This window comes from Cupressus sempervirens, chromosome 10 (assembly GCF_028749045.1).
Source record: "Cupressus sempervirens isolate cs-2001-9-10 chromosome 10, ASM2874904v1, whole genome shotgun sequence".
Lineage (NCBI taxonomy): Eukaryota > Viridiplantae > Streptophyta > Pinopsida > Cupressales > Cupressaceae > Cupressus > Cupressus sempervirens.
In genome coordinates, this window is record NC_143127.1 from 319,123,753 (window position 1) to 319,143,492 (window position 19,740).

Below are 19,740 nucleotides of genomic sequence, written 5' to 3' on the forward strand. Positions count from 1 at the left end.
CACCCATTAAACGATGACATATGTCTCTAGGGGTCCTAGGACCCCTAGGGACATATTCAAATCGTTAATATGGGTCAAAGGGTGTCATAGGGTGACCTACGACCCTCTTAATGCATTAAATGGCGATATATGTCTCTAGGGGTCCTACGACCCTTAGGGACATATTCGAATGAGTAATATGGGTCAAAGGGGGTCATAAGGTGACTTATGACCCTCTTTGACCCATTAAACGACGACATATGTCCCTAGGGGTCCTTAGACCTGAAGGGACATATTCGAATGGGTAATATGGGTCAAATGGGGTCATAGGGTGACCTATGACCCTCTTTGACCCATTAAACGACATATGTCCCTAGGGGTCCTAGGACCCTAGGGACATATTCCAATCGTTAATATGTGTCAAAGGGGGTCATTGGGTGAGCTATGACCCCCTTTGACCCATTAAATGAAAACATATGTCCCTAGGGGTCCTAGGACCCCTAGGGCCATATTTGAATCGTTCATATAAGTCAAAGGGGGTCATAGGGTGACCTATGACACCCTTTGATGCATTAAATGATGACATATGTACTTAGGGGTCCTAGGACCCCTAAGGACATATTCGAATGGGTAATATGGGTCAAATGGGGTCATAGGGTAACCTATGACCCTCTTTGACCCTTTAAATGATGACATATGTCTCTGGACATATTCGAATCGTACATATGGGTTGAAGGGGGTCATAAGGTGACCTATGACCCTCTTTGACTTATTAAACGATGATATATTTCTCTAGGGGTCCTAGGACCCCTAGGGACATATTCGAATGGGTAATATGGGTCAAAGGGGGTCATAGAGTGACCTATGACCCTCTCTGACCCATTAAATGACGAGATATGTCGCTAGGGGTCATAGGACCCCTAGGGACATATTCGAATGGGTAATATTGGTCAAAGGGGGTCATAGGGTGATCTATGACCCCCTTTGACCCATTAAACAACGACATATTTCTCTAGCGGTCCTATGACCCCTAGGGACATATTCGAATCGGTAATATGGGTCAAATGGGGTCATAGGGTGACCTATGACCCCCTTTGACCCATTAAACGATGACATATGTCCTTATGGGTCCTAAGACCTCTAAGAACATATTCGAATGGGTAATATGGGTCAAAGGGGGTCATAGGGTGACCTATGACCTTCTTTGACCCATTAAATGATGACATATGTCCCTAAGGGTCCTAGGACCCCAAGGGACATATTCCAATCATTCATATGGGTCAAAGGGGGTTATAGGGTGACGTATGACCCTCTTTGACCCATTAAACAAAGACATATGTGCCTAGGGGTCCTAGGACCCTAGGAACATATTCGAATGGTTCATATGGGTCAAAGGGGGTCATAGGGTAACCTATGACCCCCTTTGACCCATTAAATGATGAAATATGTCCCTAGGGGTCCTAGGACTGCTAGGGACATATTTGAATCGTTCATATGAGTCAAAGGGGGTCATAGGGCGACCTATGACCCCCTTTGACTCATTAAATGACGACATATGTCCCTAGGGGTCCTAGGACTCTAAGAACATATTCGAATGGTTCATATGGGTCAAAGGGGGTCACAGGATGACCTATGAGACCCTTTGACCCATTAAACGACGAAAAATGTCCCTAGGGGTCCTAGGACCCCTAGGGACATATTTGAATCGTTCATATGAGTCAAAGGGAGTCATAGGGTGACCTATGACCCCCTTTGACCCATTAAACGATGACATATGTCCCTAGGGGTCCTAGGACCTCTAGGGACATACTCGAATGGGTAATATGGGTCAAAATGGGTCATAGGGTAACCTATGACCCTCTTTGACCCATTAAACGATGACATATGTCTCTAGGGGTCCTCGGACCCCTAGGGACATATTCGAATGATTCATATGGGTCAAAGGTGGTCATAGGGTGAGCTATGACCCCCTTTGACCCATTAAACGACGACATATGTTCCTAGGGGTCCTAGGACCCCTAGGGACATATTTGAATTGTTCATATGAGTCAAAGGGGGTCATAGGGTGACCTATGACCCCCTTTGACCCATTAAACGACGACATATGTCCTTAGGGGTCCTAGGACCCCTAGGCACATATTAGAATGGGTAATATGGGTCAAATGGGGTCATAGGGTAACCTATGACCCTCTTTGATCCATTAAACGATGACACATGTCTCTAGGTGTCCTAGGACCCCTTGGGACAGATTCGAATCGTTCATATGGGTCAAAAGGGGTCATAGGGTGACCTATGACCCTCTTGACACGTTAAGCGATGATATATGTCTCTAAGGGTCCTCGGACCCTTAGGGACATATTCGAATAGGTAATATGGGTCAAACGGGGTCATAGGGTTACCTATGACCCTCTTTGACCCATTAAGCGACGACATATGTCCCTAAGGGTCCTGGGACCCCTAGGGACATATTCGAAAGGGTAATATGGGTCAAATGGGGTCATAGTGTGACCTATGGCCCCCTTTGACCCATTAAATGATGACATATGTCCCTAGGGGTCCTAGGACCTCTAGGGACATATTCGAGTGGGTAATATGGGTCAAAGGGGGTCATAGGGTGACCTATGACCCTCTTTGACCCATTAAACGATGACATATGTCCCTAAGGGTCCGAGGACCCCTAGGGAGATATTTCAATCGTTCATATGGGTCAAAGGGGGTCATAGGGTGACATTTGACCCTCTTTGACAAATTAAACGACGATATATGTCTCTAGGTGTCCTAGGACCCCTAGGGACATATTCGAATGGGTAATATGGGTCAAAGGGGGTCATAGGGTGACCTATGACCCTCTCTGACTCATTAAACGACGACATATTTCTTTAGGGGTCCTTCGACCCTTAGGGACATATTCGAATTGTTCATATGGGTCAAAGGGGGTCATAGGGTGACCTATGACCCCCTTTGACCCATTAAACGACGACATATGTCTCTAGGGGTCCTAGGACCCCGAGGGACATATTCGAATGGGTAATATGGGTCAAATGGGGTCATAGGGTAACCTATGACCCTCTTTGACCCATTAAACGATGACTTATGTCCCTAGGGGTTCTCAGACCCCTAGGGACATATTCGAATCGTCCATATGGGATTAAAGAGGGTCATAAGGTGACCTATGACCCTCTTTGACTCATTAAATGACGACATCTTTCGTTAGGGGTCCTCGGACCCCTAGGGACATATTCGAATCGTTCATATGGGTCAAAGGGTGTAATAGAGTGACTTATGACCCTCTTTGACCCATTAAACGAGGACATATGTCCGTAGGGGTCCTATGACCCCTGGGGACATATTCGAATCGTACATATGGGTCAAAGGGGGTCATAGGGTGATCTATGACCCCCTTTGACCCATTAAATGATGACATATGTCTATAGGGGTCTGAAGACCCCTAGGGACATATTCGAATGGGTATTATGGGTCAAAGGGGGTCGTAGGGTGACCTATGACCCTCTTTGACCCATCAAATGATGACATATGTCCCTAGGGTTCCTTGGACCCCAAGATACATATTCGAATTGGTAATATGGGTCAAAGGGCGTCATAGGGTGACCTATGACCCTCTTTGACCCATTAAACGACGACATATGTCCCTAAGGGTCCTAGGACCCTAGGGACATATTCGAATTGTTCATATGGGTTGAAGGGGGTCATAAGGTTACCTATGACCCCCTTTGACCCATTAAATGACGACATATGTCCCTAGGGGTCCTAGGACCCCTAGGGACATATTCGAATGGGTAATATGGGTCAAATGGGGTCATAGGTTAACCTATGACCCTCTTTGACCCATTAAATGATGACATATGTCTCTAGAGGTCCTAGAACCCTAGGGACATATTCGAATCGTTCATATGGGTCAAAGGGGGTCATAGGGTGACCTATGACACTCTTGTCCCATTAAATGATGATATATGTCTCTAGGGGTCCTAGGACCCCCAGGGACATATTCAAATGGGTAATATGGGTCAAAGGGGGTCATAGGTCACCTATTAAATGACGACATATGTCCCTAGGGGTCCTCGGACCTAGAGGGACATATTTGAATGGGTAATATGGGTCAAAGGGGGTCATAGGGTGACCTATGACCCTCTTTGACCCATTAAACAATGACATATGTCCCTAGGGGTCCTAGGACCCTAGGGACATATTTGAATCGTTCATATGGGTCAAAGGGGGTCATAGGGTGACCTATGACCCCCTTTGACTTATTAAACGATGACATATGTCCATAGGGATCCTAGGACCCCTAGGGACATATTTGAATCGTTCATATGAGTCAAAGGGGGTCGTAGGGTGACCTATGACCCCCTTTGACCCATTAAACGACGACATATGTCTTTAGGGGTCCTAGGACCCCTAGGGACATATTTGAATGGGTAATATGGGTCAAATGGGGTCATAGGGTAACCTATGACCCTCTTTGACCCAGTAAATGACGACATATGTCTCTAGGGGTCCTAGGACCCCTAGTGACATATTCGAATCATTCATATGGGTCAAAGGGGGTCATAGGGTTACCTATGACCCTCTTGACCCATTAAACGACGATATATGTCTCTAGGGGTCCTAGGACCCCAAGGGACATATTCGAATGGGTAATATGGGTCAAATGGCGTCATAAGGTAACCTATGACCCTCTTTGACCCATTAAACGATGACATATGTCTCTAGGGGTCCTAGGACCCCTAGGGACATATTCGAATCTTTCATATGGGTCAAAGGGGGTCATAGGGTGACCTATGACCCTCTTGACGCATTAAACGATGATATATATCTCTAGGGGTCCTAGGATCCCTAGGGACATATTCGAATGGGTAATATGGGTCAAAGGGGGTCATAGGGTGACCTACGAGCCTCTTTGACCCATTAAATGATGACATATGTCCCTAGGGGTCCTCGGACCCCAAGGGACATATTCGAATGGGTAATATGGTTCAAATGGAGTCATTGGGTGACCTATGACCCTCTTTGACCCATTAAACGATGACATATGTCCCTATGGGTCCTAGGACCCTAGGGACATATTCCAATCGTTCATATGGGTCAAAGGGGGTCATAGGGTGACCTATGACCCCCTTTGACCCATTAAACGACAACATATGTCCATAGGGGTGCTAGGACCCCTAGGGACATATTCCAATCATTCATATGAGTCAAAGGGGGTCATAGGGTGACCTATGACCCCCTTTGATGCATTAAATGATGACATATGACCCTAGGGGTCTTAGGACCCCTAGGGACATATTTCAATGGGTAATATGGGTCAAATGGGGTCATAGGGTAATGTATGACCCTCTTTGACCCTTTAAATGATTACATATGTCTCTAGGGGTCCTAGGACCCCTAGGGACATATTCGAATCGTACATATTTTAGGATATACTATTTATACTATTTTAGGATAATAATTATAATATAAATAAACACTAAATATTAATATTGTTATATGTATCTTAATAATAATAATACTATTATAGCTATAATAATAATATATATTAATACTATAAATTGTAGCTTAATATAAATAAACACTATATATTTACACTATTATATCTATATTAATAATATTAATACTATTATAGGTATAATAATAATATTGATACTATAGGTATATTAATACTATTTTATATTAATATTATTGATATTCTATACTAATACTAATATACTATTAACTTCGTTATAAATTAAAGTCATTTGCCTCCAAATATTTTCATAATATTAATATTATTGTGGAAAAGGAGGGAAACCTTAGCAAGTTTTCCCCCCAAATGTCCTTTTCCTATATCGGATATCCGATTATACTGGCATCAATTTCAAATATTTGACTGTCCCTACAGACCCGACAACATTACCTTTTTACCTCTTTTTTCACGGGATTTGTAAAAGGTCGTGTTTTGAAGTCCAACCAATCGAAAAGAATTCGAAAATATAACCTTAGGTGTTCGAATTTGTCATCTGAATGGGGAGCAGCAGTCGTCAAAAGAATAAACGTAAAGGAAGATATCCAATGAAGACATTGCACCATATAGGGAAAAGGACAAAATGAAACATCGAAAAAAAAGACAAGGTATGCTAAATATCAATCAAGTTGACGATGAATTAATAGAAGGTGAAATCATAGAGTCAGATAATGAAAATGTACAGTTGGGGAATGAAAATGTACCTATTGAAAATGATAATGTGAAAATTGAAAATGTAGAGATTGAAAATTTTGAAGAAGAAATGCCACCAAGTCATAATCCAAATTGCATAATTGACCATGTCGAACTAATTATAATTGACATGAAGGTTCTAAAACACCGAAATGGATAATTGAAATTGATAAAACGATTATGACTAGTTTGGAAGGAAAAAAATCAGAAAGAACCATTCGATTATGGGCTTCAAGACTATATCAGATATTTTTCGGCAACAAGACAGTGGTAGAGCAATGTCAGCTTTTCATGCACTTATTAAAGATGCAAAAGATGGGACCTATGCTTTCCAAATTGAAAATTCGTGTCAATAAAAAGTTGGAAAGAAATGCCATTATTGTGAAGAATATTTTCAGTGCTCTCAATAGCATTGGGAAAAATAGCAGAGGGAAGGATAATAGAGCTGCTCGAAGGGTTATTATAGCCTCTTTGGTAAGTCATCATTTGAGAAAGGGTAGATATATGAGACAAACTTGTATTGATTTGAATCTAAATTGTACTACTTTGAGAAGAGCACTTAGTCGACGAGAGAAAATTGATGATCCTCTTCAAAATGAAACATGGGCATTTGGTGGGAGACTTCCACGTTTTGATAAGAAGCTATCCGATGATGTGAAGGAAGAAATTATACAATTTTGGCACTCTAACTCACGAGTATCACCCAATGCTAAAGATGTCTTAAAGTTGAGAATTGGCATCAGAGAACGCACGCCACATCCTAAACACTATTTGGAGGTAAGTCAAACTATGTTGTTCAAACAATTTAGAGAGAGTCATCCAAGTGTTCATATATCACAAAGGGCTTTTGAATCTTTGAAGCCATTTTATTGTGTGCCACTCAAAATTCAAAATACATGTTGTTGCAAATATCATGTTGAGTTTTCCATGCACCATGAACTATTATGCTCCATCCGTTCTACTTTGCATAGTATAGAAATGTTGGAGGATTGTGGGGCTAGTGGGCTTCCAAAATCATCAAGAGACTTGTTAGATCAACTCTTATGTCATAGAGTTGATGGTTGTTCCTTTTATAAAAATGCTTGCTCAAATGAGAAGTGTTCAGAATGTGGTGGCTTATCCAAGTTTGACACGTTTCCATGAGGGGTGTGAACAAGATCTTGGAAAGACAATAGTGAAAAAAAGGGTCTATGAAATGGTGAAATACACATTGAAGAGTGGGAGTGAGAGCTCTAGATGTGAATTGGTTGGAAAAGATATCAATGTGGCTAATTTTATTTCAGATTTCAAGGCAATTCTTTTTTACAAGTATGCAAGACATAGTCACAGGTCTCAATGGTTGGATCAACAATTTAGAACATGTAAGGAGACTTTTCCCATTGGCACTATTATATCAGTTGTTGATTTTGCCGAGAACTACACATTGCAACCTCAAAATGAGACACAATCTTAGATTTACAACTGTTTTTTTTTTTTGTGCTTGAGTATTGTTATGGGATTGGGACTTACACTCACCCTTGTGGGAAGGGAATAGATGTCTAGGGTGAAGGGCTTAAGTTGGGTTCGAAAAATGTATTGAGAACCTTGGAGTATGGGCTCCATTGTATGCCATAACATTTCATATCTTGCTGGGGGTGATAAGGAAAGTATGGTGTAGAAAGGAAGTTTGAGGAGTTACAACTGATGGTAGTGGGTTTGGAGGAGGAAATGTGGAGGCCCTGAGAGGGCATTAAATGGTTCATTTATGATAGCCCCGAGAGGGCATGAAATTTGGTGAATTATGATAGCCCCGAGAGGGCATGAAATTTGGTGAATTATGATAGCCCCGAGAGGGCATAAAAATTGTTTATTGCAAATATGGTTTGGTATGGCAAGTCTCCATTTTAGAACACACCTTCACCCTATGTTTATGGTTCCATCTGCGAAGCCATTGTGAAATAGTCTTGGGGGGAAATTGTTCAAGTTTGAAATGTAATGTTTATGCATTGAAAGATTGTATGTGTATCCCAGTTTGAGCCTTGTTCCCTAGTGCGGGGGTGGTCTCTTTGAAGCCTATGGTTGGGTGGAAAGCACCCATGGTCCTTGTTATTTTGTTGTGTTGCATATGCAGATTTGTGTCCAAGGGAGCAATGGAAATGGCTTGGAATGATCATCTTGCAGATTGATGTTGGATGAGAAAACTTGACATTGTACCCTCATTTGTGAAGGAGGATTCACTAGCTTGTTCATGTTCTCAACGATCATGTTGGACAATGTTCATGCTACTCATTGTCCATATCTTTCAATGTCCATGTTCCTTATGATTTTGAAAAGTCCCTTATGTTTCCCCATTGTGATGGAAGGAGATTGTATCATTGTTACCTAATGTACGTGTAGAAGAAAATATTGATAAGGTTGTATATGCATGTTTCATTTGGAGTTTATATTGTTATGAAAGCATTGGTACGAGTCACAGATTTGCTTTGACATCATTGTTATCATTTGAAAATGTGAAAGAAAGTTTTCAACTTGTGGTATTGTAAATGACTAGTTGATAATAACAATCCATAGATGTTATGTGATACCATTGATTGTATAAATTTAAAACTTAGTAGATTGCTTACAATCTTGTTGTGCACTCAATAATTTGGTGAGGAAGCAATGTTGATAGATAATGAGGATATAGTAATATACTAATTGTCACATTAATATATATTGTAATGATTAATGAATGTGTGTACATTGGTAATGAGGATAATAAGTAATTTTGATCCCCTTCCCTTACATGCTAGAATCATGACCTAGTCCATATGATACAACTGACAGGTCCCCTAATAGAATATTAGTATTAGAGGCTTGTTAGGATATGAATTACCTCACTAATTTATGAGTGTTGTATCTTGAACTTGCTTGTTTGACTCGTGACGCTAACTTGAACTAGACTGTCATCCAATCTATTTGGAAACCACCTGTGACTAAAATGTTAACACCTTCACACTATTCACATGAGTCTTGAACTCCTATTCAATGATAACCTTGTTTTACAATATGTAATTTCTTATTCGACTTCATAAGCTAAAAAAATAAAATAAAAATTGTTGTGTTTTTACTAGTAAAATTTAGGGCATGACACATGATCCACGATAAATTGAACAATACTAGATACTAAATTAATATGTATATCATTGTGCACATAAATGATAAAAATATATATCAAAATACATGTATCCATAGACAAAATTTTACACAAATATATATCAAAGATCATGTATCCATACACAAAGTACTCAAATACATATATATCAAAATACATAGATCCATATACAAAATGTGGCTGATCCTGCCATCAGAATGTGTATAATATCAATGTTTCTATATACAATGTGGCATATGCCATCTCAAAATGTCTCATGATGCATCCTACGAAAACTATACTATCCTAGGGTGCTGGTGGATGATCAAAATGCAACCTCTTCGCTGCAGTAGGTGGATCGGATGCCTCCTACATAAACAAAAAAGGAAAAACCAAAGTTAGACTACTAAATTTATATGATTCTACGTATCTAACATTGAATTACTCAAATGCATAATGATATTTTCTATATTGGAGATATATACTATCAAAATTTCATAATAAATACCTCTCTTGTCGACCTCCTGCACCGGTCAGGAGTCCTCTCGTATGCCCTCGGCAATGCTGGTACCTCTGTGATTGTGGGTTGTATATGTTCAAATACCTTTGTCAGATGAATCTACAATTTAAACTATAACATTATAATTCATAGCATGCTAAATTTATAACATATTTAATCATGAATTCAAACTACAACTTACTATTGTAGGCTCCTCCTCAGGAGTGAGTGGCCGCGTCATCAAATCTACATAATTGTCCCGTCGAACCTCATGTGCACTAGGAGTCTCCTATGAGATACAAAATAGTAGTTGTTAATATCATGGAAATTAGTTTTGAATTTATTTATGAAGATAAGTGATGCAAGAGCATCCCATCCTCATTAGGGGAACATTGAAGATCCAAGGCATTACAAAGGTCATGGAACATCTCTTGAAGTCAATTGGGCAATCCTTGCACCAATTATGGCTCATGGAAGCATACAAAGTTATAATGTTGGACTCATATGTGGAAGAAAGTTGTAATTGGGCATGAGATAGGATTTTAGGATTTCATATGGTAGATGTTTCATTTGATAGGTTCATGTAGGTTGTCATGATCATATCTTGTCATTAGACAAGTCAAAATGTTCTAGAATTGAGTTTTGGGGTTTGAACAAGCAGGCCTTGGTTTTAAAGCCATTTTAAGGAGGGTTTTGAAGTTTGGGTGTTTAGGAGTGTGACCAAGACCTATAATCTTGAAAATCCTTAGTGTTTTGGTCCCTTTGTTGAAGCCTTGGTGTGTCTAATTCCTCCTTGTGTGTCCCAGAGTTGAAAGGTACATAAGTGGTGTCCAGAGATTTCTTGGTGAGGAAAGAAAGAGAATCAGTAAGTTGGCCCTTGAGAAGGAAGAAAAATTGTTGTGAAAATGCCTCCTAAAAATCAAATGGCTAGAGAACTTGAAGAATTGAGAGAAGAGTTGGCAAAAGAGAAAAGAGAGAGGAGAGAACTTGAAGCATCTAGAGTGAGGGAAGAAAGATAGATGAGAAGAGAGAGGTTGAAGCTTATTGCAAGGATAGAATCCTTAGAAAAGGAAAGGCAAGAACATAGAGGAGAAGAGGTTAGAGGAAGAAATCATGGAGAGAACCATGAAGAAGAAGAGGTTGGTAATGCAAGGCAAGAGCATGAGACAATAGATGATCTTGAAGAAAGGAGATTTATGAGAATCATTAAGGCAGTACAAGGTAATGGTGGGAAGAACCATATTGATTTTCCAATATACCAGGGTAAAATGGATAGTGAAGAAGTGCTAGGGTGGATAGAGGCCCTTGAGAACTACTTTGATCTTGAAGACATAGAGGCAGATAAGAAGGTAAAAGTAGGAACAACAAGACTGAGAGGAACATCACTCACTTGGTGGACTAGTGTTCAGAATGAGAAAGAGGAAAGGTGGTGCAAGGCACCTAACCTATGTGGTAGGGGGGAACAAGTATCTCTGTTGCCGGACACCTTGCCACTCCATGAAAGTGAGGATTCAAGTAGATTAGGAAGTTGGAATAAAGGTTTGGTCCATATTTTACAAGTTGGTCTATGTTTTGTAATAAAGGCACATGTAAGGCCCACAAGCATTTTGATGTTGTTATAACCTAAGTGACTCCATGGGACCAAAAGGCCTTAGAATAGGGTATTTAGAGTCTAAACAGTATTAGCAAAAAGTGGTTGTTTGTTTGTTTTATGGTTGGGAAGGCCTATATGGTTGTTCCAACGGTCATGTAGACCTTTATATATGTCATATGTGATCTCAGTTGAAAGGGGGAGATCAGAGTGTACGGTGGTTTGGAGAAAAAATAATTAAAACTTCAATTTTCTGGAAATTTACTTAGTTGCATTTAATAAATCCATATGACCAATTTTGAGTCAATGGAATAGTTTAGAAAGTTAGGGAATGCATAAAAACTATAGTTTGAAATGTTAATTTCAAATTCAAACGGTCATATTATTTTTGGAGGGAAAGTAGTAATTTGGTATTTGTTTGATTAAATAAACCTTTGTAACCAACTTGGTCAGTTGGACAGGTGCATATAAGCCTATTTAAGTTGTAATGTACATATGCAAGACATGAATCATTATTGGTACAGAAAAAATCATAGAAATTGTATAGAACAAAAATCATACTTTCCTCTACATCAATTAAAAAAATAAAAAATAAATGATACTTATACATACAATGGGGCTCTCTGTGCGAATGAAAATCCCTGATGATCTAGGACGCCAAATCTGTACAGGCTCATTGCCAGTACCCACACCCTATATACAATAAATAATGTAATTAAACGAGATTACCAAAAACATTTTACAAGAATGCATCAATATTTAATCAATTAGAAAACATCTAATTACCTTTCCTTTGTCAATGCATGCTGGCTCACCCCCCGCACTTTGTCCCCCCGGGGCAGGTGGTATCTGCAAGATAAAAGAAAGATTAGCAACCATATATGCTACAATATCAAATAGAAAAAAGAAATGTGAACACAACATAATGTACCGTAGATGTCTCAAGGCCAAATGAAATGGCCAAGAGTGTAGCATCATCTATCTGTCTGAGCTCCTCCTCGGTCATCAACTAAAAATGAATGAAGATCACATACATGTAAAAGTCAATATGGCTTAAAAATTAAAATTACTCTATTATAAAAATTAACTTTAAATCACATATGTGATAAAAAAAAAAATGTATACACGTACCGACACCGAAGGAGTCCATGCCTCTACATTCCCCTCCTCTCTCGCATCAGGGTCTGTAGCCTCTGCACGTGCATCTAGTGTATCCTCATCTAATACAAAATGATACTCAGGAAGATCACCTATGGGACCCAGGAAAATATTCTTGCATGTAATGCAAGTGTGAGGCACACAAACGTGTGATGAGCTAGCCGATGATGAACTGGCACCAACATCATCAACACGAGGAGGAAAGACTGACCTAGCCTGAGATATCATTAGGCTACTCAGCCTATGAATGGCTCTGATGGTCTGAGAGCTAGCCTCTGCCATAATATCTGGATGCTGCACTCGAGGAGGGGGGGAGATATCAGGGGGGGGGAAAAAAGTGCCAAGTTTCTTCCGCTGGGAAGAGAGTCTATCTTGAGGAGCTCCTAGTCCTAAGCCCATGTTGGGCTTCATGCTCCAATAGTTCACTTTAAGTTTCAACACAAATTCTGCATATAATTTTTTAAGGAAATAAAATGGTATGTCTAAATTTCCATGTGGAGGGATATCAAAGACCATCCACTAACGGTCCCAAAAATTTGCACGTATGGCATCATTTGTGCACCATTTAATCGATAGTTTGGTTTTTTTTGGGTCAACTAGTATACCCGTTTTTGGGTTAGCAAAAAGGCTTGCCAAATCGTCTTTGGTTATGTTGAGGGCCGCGACCTCATCATAATCCAAACCATCATCAAACATTTGGTGCATTTCATCACACCAATGAAGAGCGACATTTTGTTGGTTTGTAAGAGTTTCAATGTTATCCACTATGGTGTTTAACGTGGATAACATAGGAGCCAGTGCAAGTACATTATTGTATGTTCTATGCAAACCTCTCAACTCAGTGAGATTTTCATTTATCAAATCCTTGATTCAAGGAGGGCTTTGAGGAGGTAGAGGATCATTTGGTGGATGGTTTTGTGGGGATACTGGATCATTTGGTGGTGGGTTGCAAGGAGTATTATTCCCTGCCTCAGTGTCATCATTTTGATCAGCCATTCCTATTGAATTGCAAAACGTAATATATATTAAAAAAATCTAAATTTTAACCATTTTTGTCAAAAAAACCCTAGATTCAACTAAAACAAACAAAATCTTGTTAAAATCTATTAAATTTAGGTTAAAAATGAGTCGGGGGGGGGTGGGGGTTGGGGGGGGGGGGGGAACATACCTGATATCTGATATTCGATTTGCTATCTGATATCCGATTTATTATCTGATATCCGATCTGACTGGCCCAAATTCGCGTGAAAATAAGGGTCGCGGGTCTGTGATTTTGTGTGTAATCCATGCACAGGTATCGGATATCCGATATTATAATATATATAATATAACATATATATTACATTTTATATATTTTTATATTATATTTTATATTTATTATATTAATTTACTATATATTATAATATAAAATATTATTATTATACTATATTATTATAATTTATAATATATTATACTTTTTTATTATATATTATATTATAAGATATTACTTTTTATTATTATATTATATTATATATATATATTATATTACATTACTATATATTATAATATATGAAATATTATATTATATTATTATAATATAATATGTTATTATAATATTATTATTATAGTATATTATTATTATAATAATATTATTATTATATTATAGTATAATAATTATTATAATAATAATAATATTATAATATAATAGTATGATATATTATTTAATATTAATATTATTATTTTATATCAATAATAATAATATTAAATAATATATCATACTATTATATGATTTTAATTATTAGTCGGATATTGGATTTAAAATCGGATATCCGATATGATATCGGATATCTGATAAGGCTCGGCTTAGCCTTCCAGGTTTGGTTCTTGGATAGGTAAAAAAAAGTCAGAGCGGATTTTGAAGCGCTTTTAGGCATCTTCAAACTCTTTTTTTTTCACATCGCCACTTTTTGGCACACCATGATCCTGCACATACCCCGTTATGTTTCACCATTTTCTACTTGTTTGATGACCATTTAGGCTTGGATCTACACTCTAATGCTCTATGTCCATACTTCTAATAGTTATAGTAGTATCCATGGATATGTCCATTTTTTGGTTCTCAATAGTCTTTCCCAATCTATAGACTTCCATCTCCAAGATCTTTCCTCAAAGTTGCTAATCTTTTCTTTTTGAGAACTATTGCTCTAATACCAATTGTTGGAAATACAATAGGGAAGTAAACTATGAGAGGGTAGTGGAGTTGAATCATCACTTAAAAATTTCTAACTATAAAACTGTTCACCACACATCCATCTCATAGTCTATGCATAAATCTAAAATATCAAATTAAGCATATAAATCCATAGCATGAAAGTAAATATTCAACACATATGTGACACAAGATATTTTGTTACCTAGAAACCTTCAAAGAAGAAGGTAAAACTAGGTTTGGGATGACATCTACAAATATTCACTACTACAATAATAAAGTGTATCGAATGATGGTTACAATGTTTGACCACAAAACATGATCTACCTTGTGAAAGGTCTACCTTGTTAAAGGATTTAAACGTCCTACTAAAAGTGTGCCTAGTAAGAGGACTTTAACTTATAATGAAGTAAGTACATTTTTAAAGGATTTATAACAACCTATTAAGACTACTCTATTGAGAGATTTAATTGACTCACCTTTTAAATATCTCAACAATGATCCTTCGATTAGCACTCATTGGTTGATGTCAAATCACCTCTATACTGATGTGTACTTGATCCTTTTTGATTAGATGTACCTCTATTATCCTCTAATTCCTTTCCTCTATTCTCCTTTAATTGATTCTACCATCTAACTCAATTCATAACACCTTAATCACCATGAATTCTCTATTTGTGCATGCAAACTCTCTTCAATTTTCTCTTGCACTCCTTAGAGAGTTTAGGGATTTATTTTCCTTAAGAAGACCTAGGTGATTTAGTGTTAGGTATGAATCAATAGTAGTGATTCACCCAATTTTCCACTTAAACCTTCCCTTTTTCTTGATTTGTTGCATGTAATGCATAAGTATTCATAATTAATATTTGTCCTTATCAACATAGATTGAAAAATAGTACTTAAGTTAGCTCAAAAATGGTTTACATAGTAGTTTTTTTATACAAACAAGTATTTCAAAACTATATTACTCAACATCTGAAGTCCCTCACCCTTAGCACTAATTGTAACTTCAATTTTTTCACTCGACATCTAAATGACTTAGCACACAATTCTTTCTCGACACTTGAATCACTCAGCACATACTCTCTACTTGGAATTTGATTGACTTGGCACTTGAGTGGCTTAGCACTCACTACTTGGCATTTGATTGACTTGGCACTTGAGTGGCTTAGCACTCACTACTTAGTTGAAATTCTCTATCTTATATGTTATGCTCAGTATATGATACTTGTTGGGTATGAACTAAGCAAATGACTTATGTATATAGACACTCATTTGTCAAAACCAATCTAAGATCAACAACATCTACAAGACTCTTTAAGAAATATTTAAATAGAGCATATCAAAACCCTATTTAATATTAAGGTGATGGTGAGAAGAAGTGAAAAAGATATTCATGCAATCATAGAGAAGATCAAGAGTGATAGTGAAAACATTATAGAGGAGGACAAAGAGTTTTTTATTGCAAAATAGAGGAAGCGATCCTATTAAGAAGTGAAGGACTGTAAAGATATATCATATTAGAAATTAGATTAGATTGAAGAGAGGAGATCCAAAGCCAATATTTTAGAGAAAATTGAGCATCAGATATTGAATCCATTTTAATAGAGTGAGTTAGGGATGATCTCTTCATAGATTAATCTTAACACATCTTTGTAAATCTCTTAATTAAGTCCTCAATTTGTTGTAAGTTTAAAATCCTCTCTTAGGGTAAGACCTAATATTGTTAACACATTTTAACAAGGAAAACCCCTCACAGGATAGATCATCATAAATGATCAACATTTTAACCTTAACATGTTAACTTTATTGGTGTAGTAGTGAATATTTGTGGTTGTTATCCCCACCACAATTTTACCTTCTCCTTAGAGGGTTTCTAGGTAACAAAATCTTTGCATTATGTGTCTACATTTCATGCATGTGATTGATAGATTCGATATACATGTTTTTTTAGTTTGATTTTACAAGTTATGTTATGCATGCATTAGATATGAGATGGGAAATGTGGTGAATGCATTAGAGTTGTGTTAAATGATGAAAAAGGTTTAATGTGTTACATATGTTGATTCACACCTCTCCCCTTTAATATCTTAGTTTCCCAATTAAGAGTTTTAACAATGTGCATGTAAAATATTCAGTTCAATGGGCAAGTCTACTTCATAAGCATTTCAAGAATCATACATTTTTAGTATCTTGCACAATCTAAATTTCTTCATTTTCAACTTATTATATGTACCAACTAGAAAATGCTCCTTTCTCAAATGAACCATGATGTCATCTCCAATTTTAAATTTGTTATAACTTCTTTTCAAAATTTTCATTTCCTTGTACTATGTATTCATCTAAATAATGTGGTTCCTCTTGTCCTCATGGATGTTCTTGAAATATTTAGTAAAATCTTCCACTTCAGCAATACTTATTTCTCCTTTATCTAATTTCCTTAATTCAAAAGATTTTTTCGGACTACTCCCATATACAATCTAGAATGGTGATTTACTAACACTCCTATTGACAAAATCATTGTATGAAAATTACACATGTGGTAGGATTAGATCAAAACCTTTTGCCTAATGCCCAACCATACATTTGAGAAAAATTTCAAAACTATGATTCATAAATTAATTTTTCCATCAGTCTATGGATGATACGATGAATTTAACTTCAAAAATCTCTTTAATTTATTCCAAAATTTATGCCAAAATTACTCACAAAATTGGTATCTTGATTGTAAAATATAGTCTTTGGAGGACCATGTAGTCTCACCACTTCTCTTAAGAACATCTTTGAAACATAATGCCATCACTAGTTTTCTTGTAGGGAATGAAATGTGTCATTTTTGAGAATATTTCAACCACCATAAATATCAAATCATTCCCCCACCATGTCCTTGGTAAACCAAGAATAGAATCCATGCTAAAATCTTCTCATGTGTTTTTAGGTACATGAAATTTATGATAAAACCCCATATTTTCCTTCACTCCTTTCACTGTATGACACACTTTGCAACTCTATACAAACTTCTTCATATCTTGTTCCAACTATGGCCACTAATAATTCTAAGAAACCAAAGAAATGGTTTTATCTCTACCCAATCATTTAGTCAATTGTGCACTATTCTTCTCCTTAATGAGATTATCTTCATAGAACTTCTTGGAGTGCATGACTAACTTCCCTTGAAAAACATATCATATTGGATTGGGAAATCTAACAACTTTTTCCTATCAAGTGTAACAAGTTCTATACAAGCTTTCCAAGCCTCACCAAAATTAGCATCCTTTGGATACAAATTTTTGAGTTCCTTGAACCCAAACACCTCAATCTACATTTCTACCAATAAAATTTGTCTTATACTAAGAGTATCTACAACTAGGTTAGATTTCCCACTCTCGTGTTTCAAAAGAAATGTATAACTTTACAAAAACTCATCCCACTTCATATTACTTAAATTCAATATTCCTTAACTATTCAAATATTGCAAAGCTTGATGATTAGAATATAAAATAAACTCCTTAGGAAGAATATAGTGTCTCTACTTCTTCAATGCCTAAACTATAGCATTAAACTCATGATAATAAGCATAACACTTTTTTTTGGCATCATTTAATTTCTTGTTGAAATAAGCAACATGTCTACCTTCTTGGCTCAAAATAGCTCCTATTGTATTACCACTAACATCACATTCTACTTGAAACACCTTATTGCAATATTTAAGTGCTAAAATAGGCTACTCTACAACTTTCCATTTGAACATATTAAAACTCTTATCCACTTGTATATTCCAATTAAAATCTTTCCTATATCCTCTCATTGTTTCACTCAAGGGTGTAGAAGTACTGTTAAAACATATGATAATCTTTCCATAAAAACTAGCTAGTCCATAAAAAGATCTTACCTTTACTGCACTCCTTAGAGTAGGCCTTTTGAGAGATAGCCTTCACTTTCTCATGGTCTATTTTTAAACCTCTTGCTGATACTACAAATCCTAAGTACACCAACCCATTCTTCACAAAACTAGAATTCTTCATATTTATCAACAACTTTTCCTTCCTCAACTTATAAAACACTTTATGAATGTGCATCAAATATTGCTCCAATGTCTTACTAAAGATGAAAATATCATCTAGGTAAAAACTGATAAACTTACCTTGAAACTCTTTAAATACCTTATTAATGAGCCTCATGAAAGTGCTTGGTGCATTGGTTAGCCCAAAAGACATGACTAATGACTCATATAATCCTTCCCTTGTCTTAAAGATACTATTCCATTCATCTTCTTATCTCATGTGAATATGATGGTACCCACTCCTTAGATCCATAAATTTTATATTACATAACTCCTCTCAAATAATCAATAATATCATCCATCTGCAATAAGGGAAATCTATACTTGATTGTGATCTTGTTGATAGCTTAAGAATATGTACACATGCCCCATTATCCTTTCTTCCTAGCTACTAATACATATGCTACAAGACTTTGACTTAGAATTTCTCAAACCAACCCTTTCTAAAATAACTCATGAACTTGTCTAGTCAACTCTTTATTTTCTTTTTGCATCATTCTATGTGTTTCCTTACCTAGCAAACTAGCTCCTAGATCTGTAAACCACCTATATAGCCCTGGTCTATCATACATGAATAATATAATATTAGGGGAAATTGTAGGGGGTTACAAATGTAAATGCACAAGGACTAGTGGTAATCCATCAGGGAAATTATATTAGACAACATATGGGAACTCTTCTAAAAATGTTGCAACTTCTACAGGTAGCTCTTCTAGTTCTTCTTTACCATCTTTTGGAATTATAGAAAAACACACTTTATCATGTCTCATATTCTATAGGAAATTATTATCATAAAAAAAACATATTGTGGAAACACTACACACATTTTTATTTGTGTCGCTTAATGGCTTTAGCTTATGTTTCAATCCATCCTTGTTCAGAGTATATATATTTGTATGTGAGAATCATGTACAACATGCCTATCAAACTGCTACAACT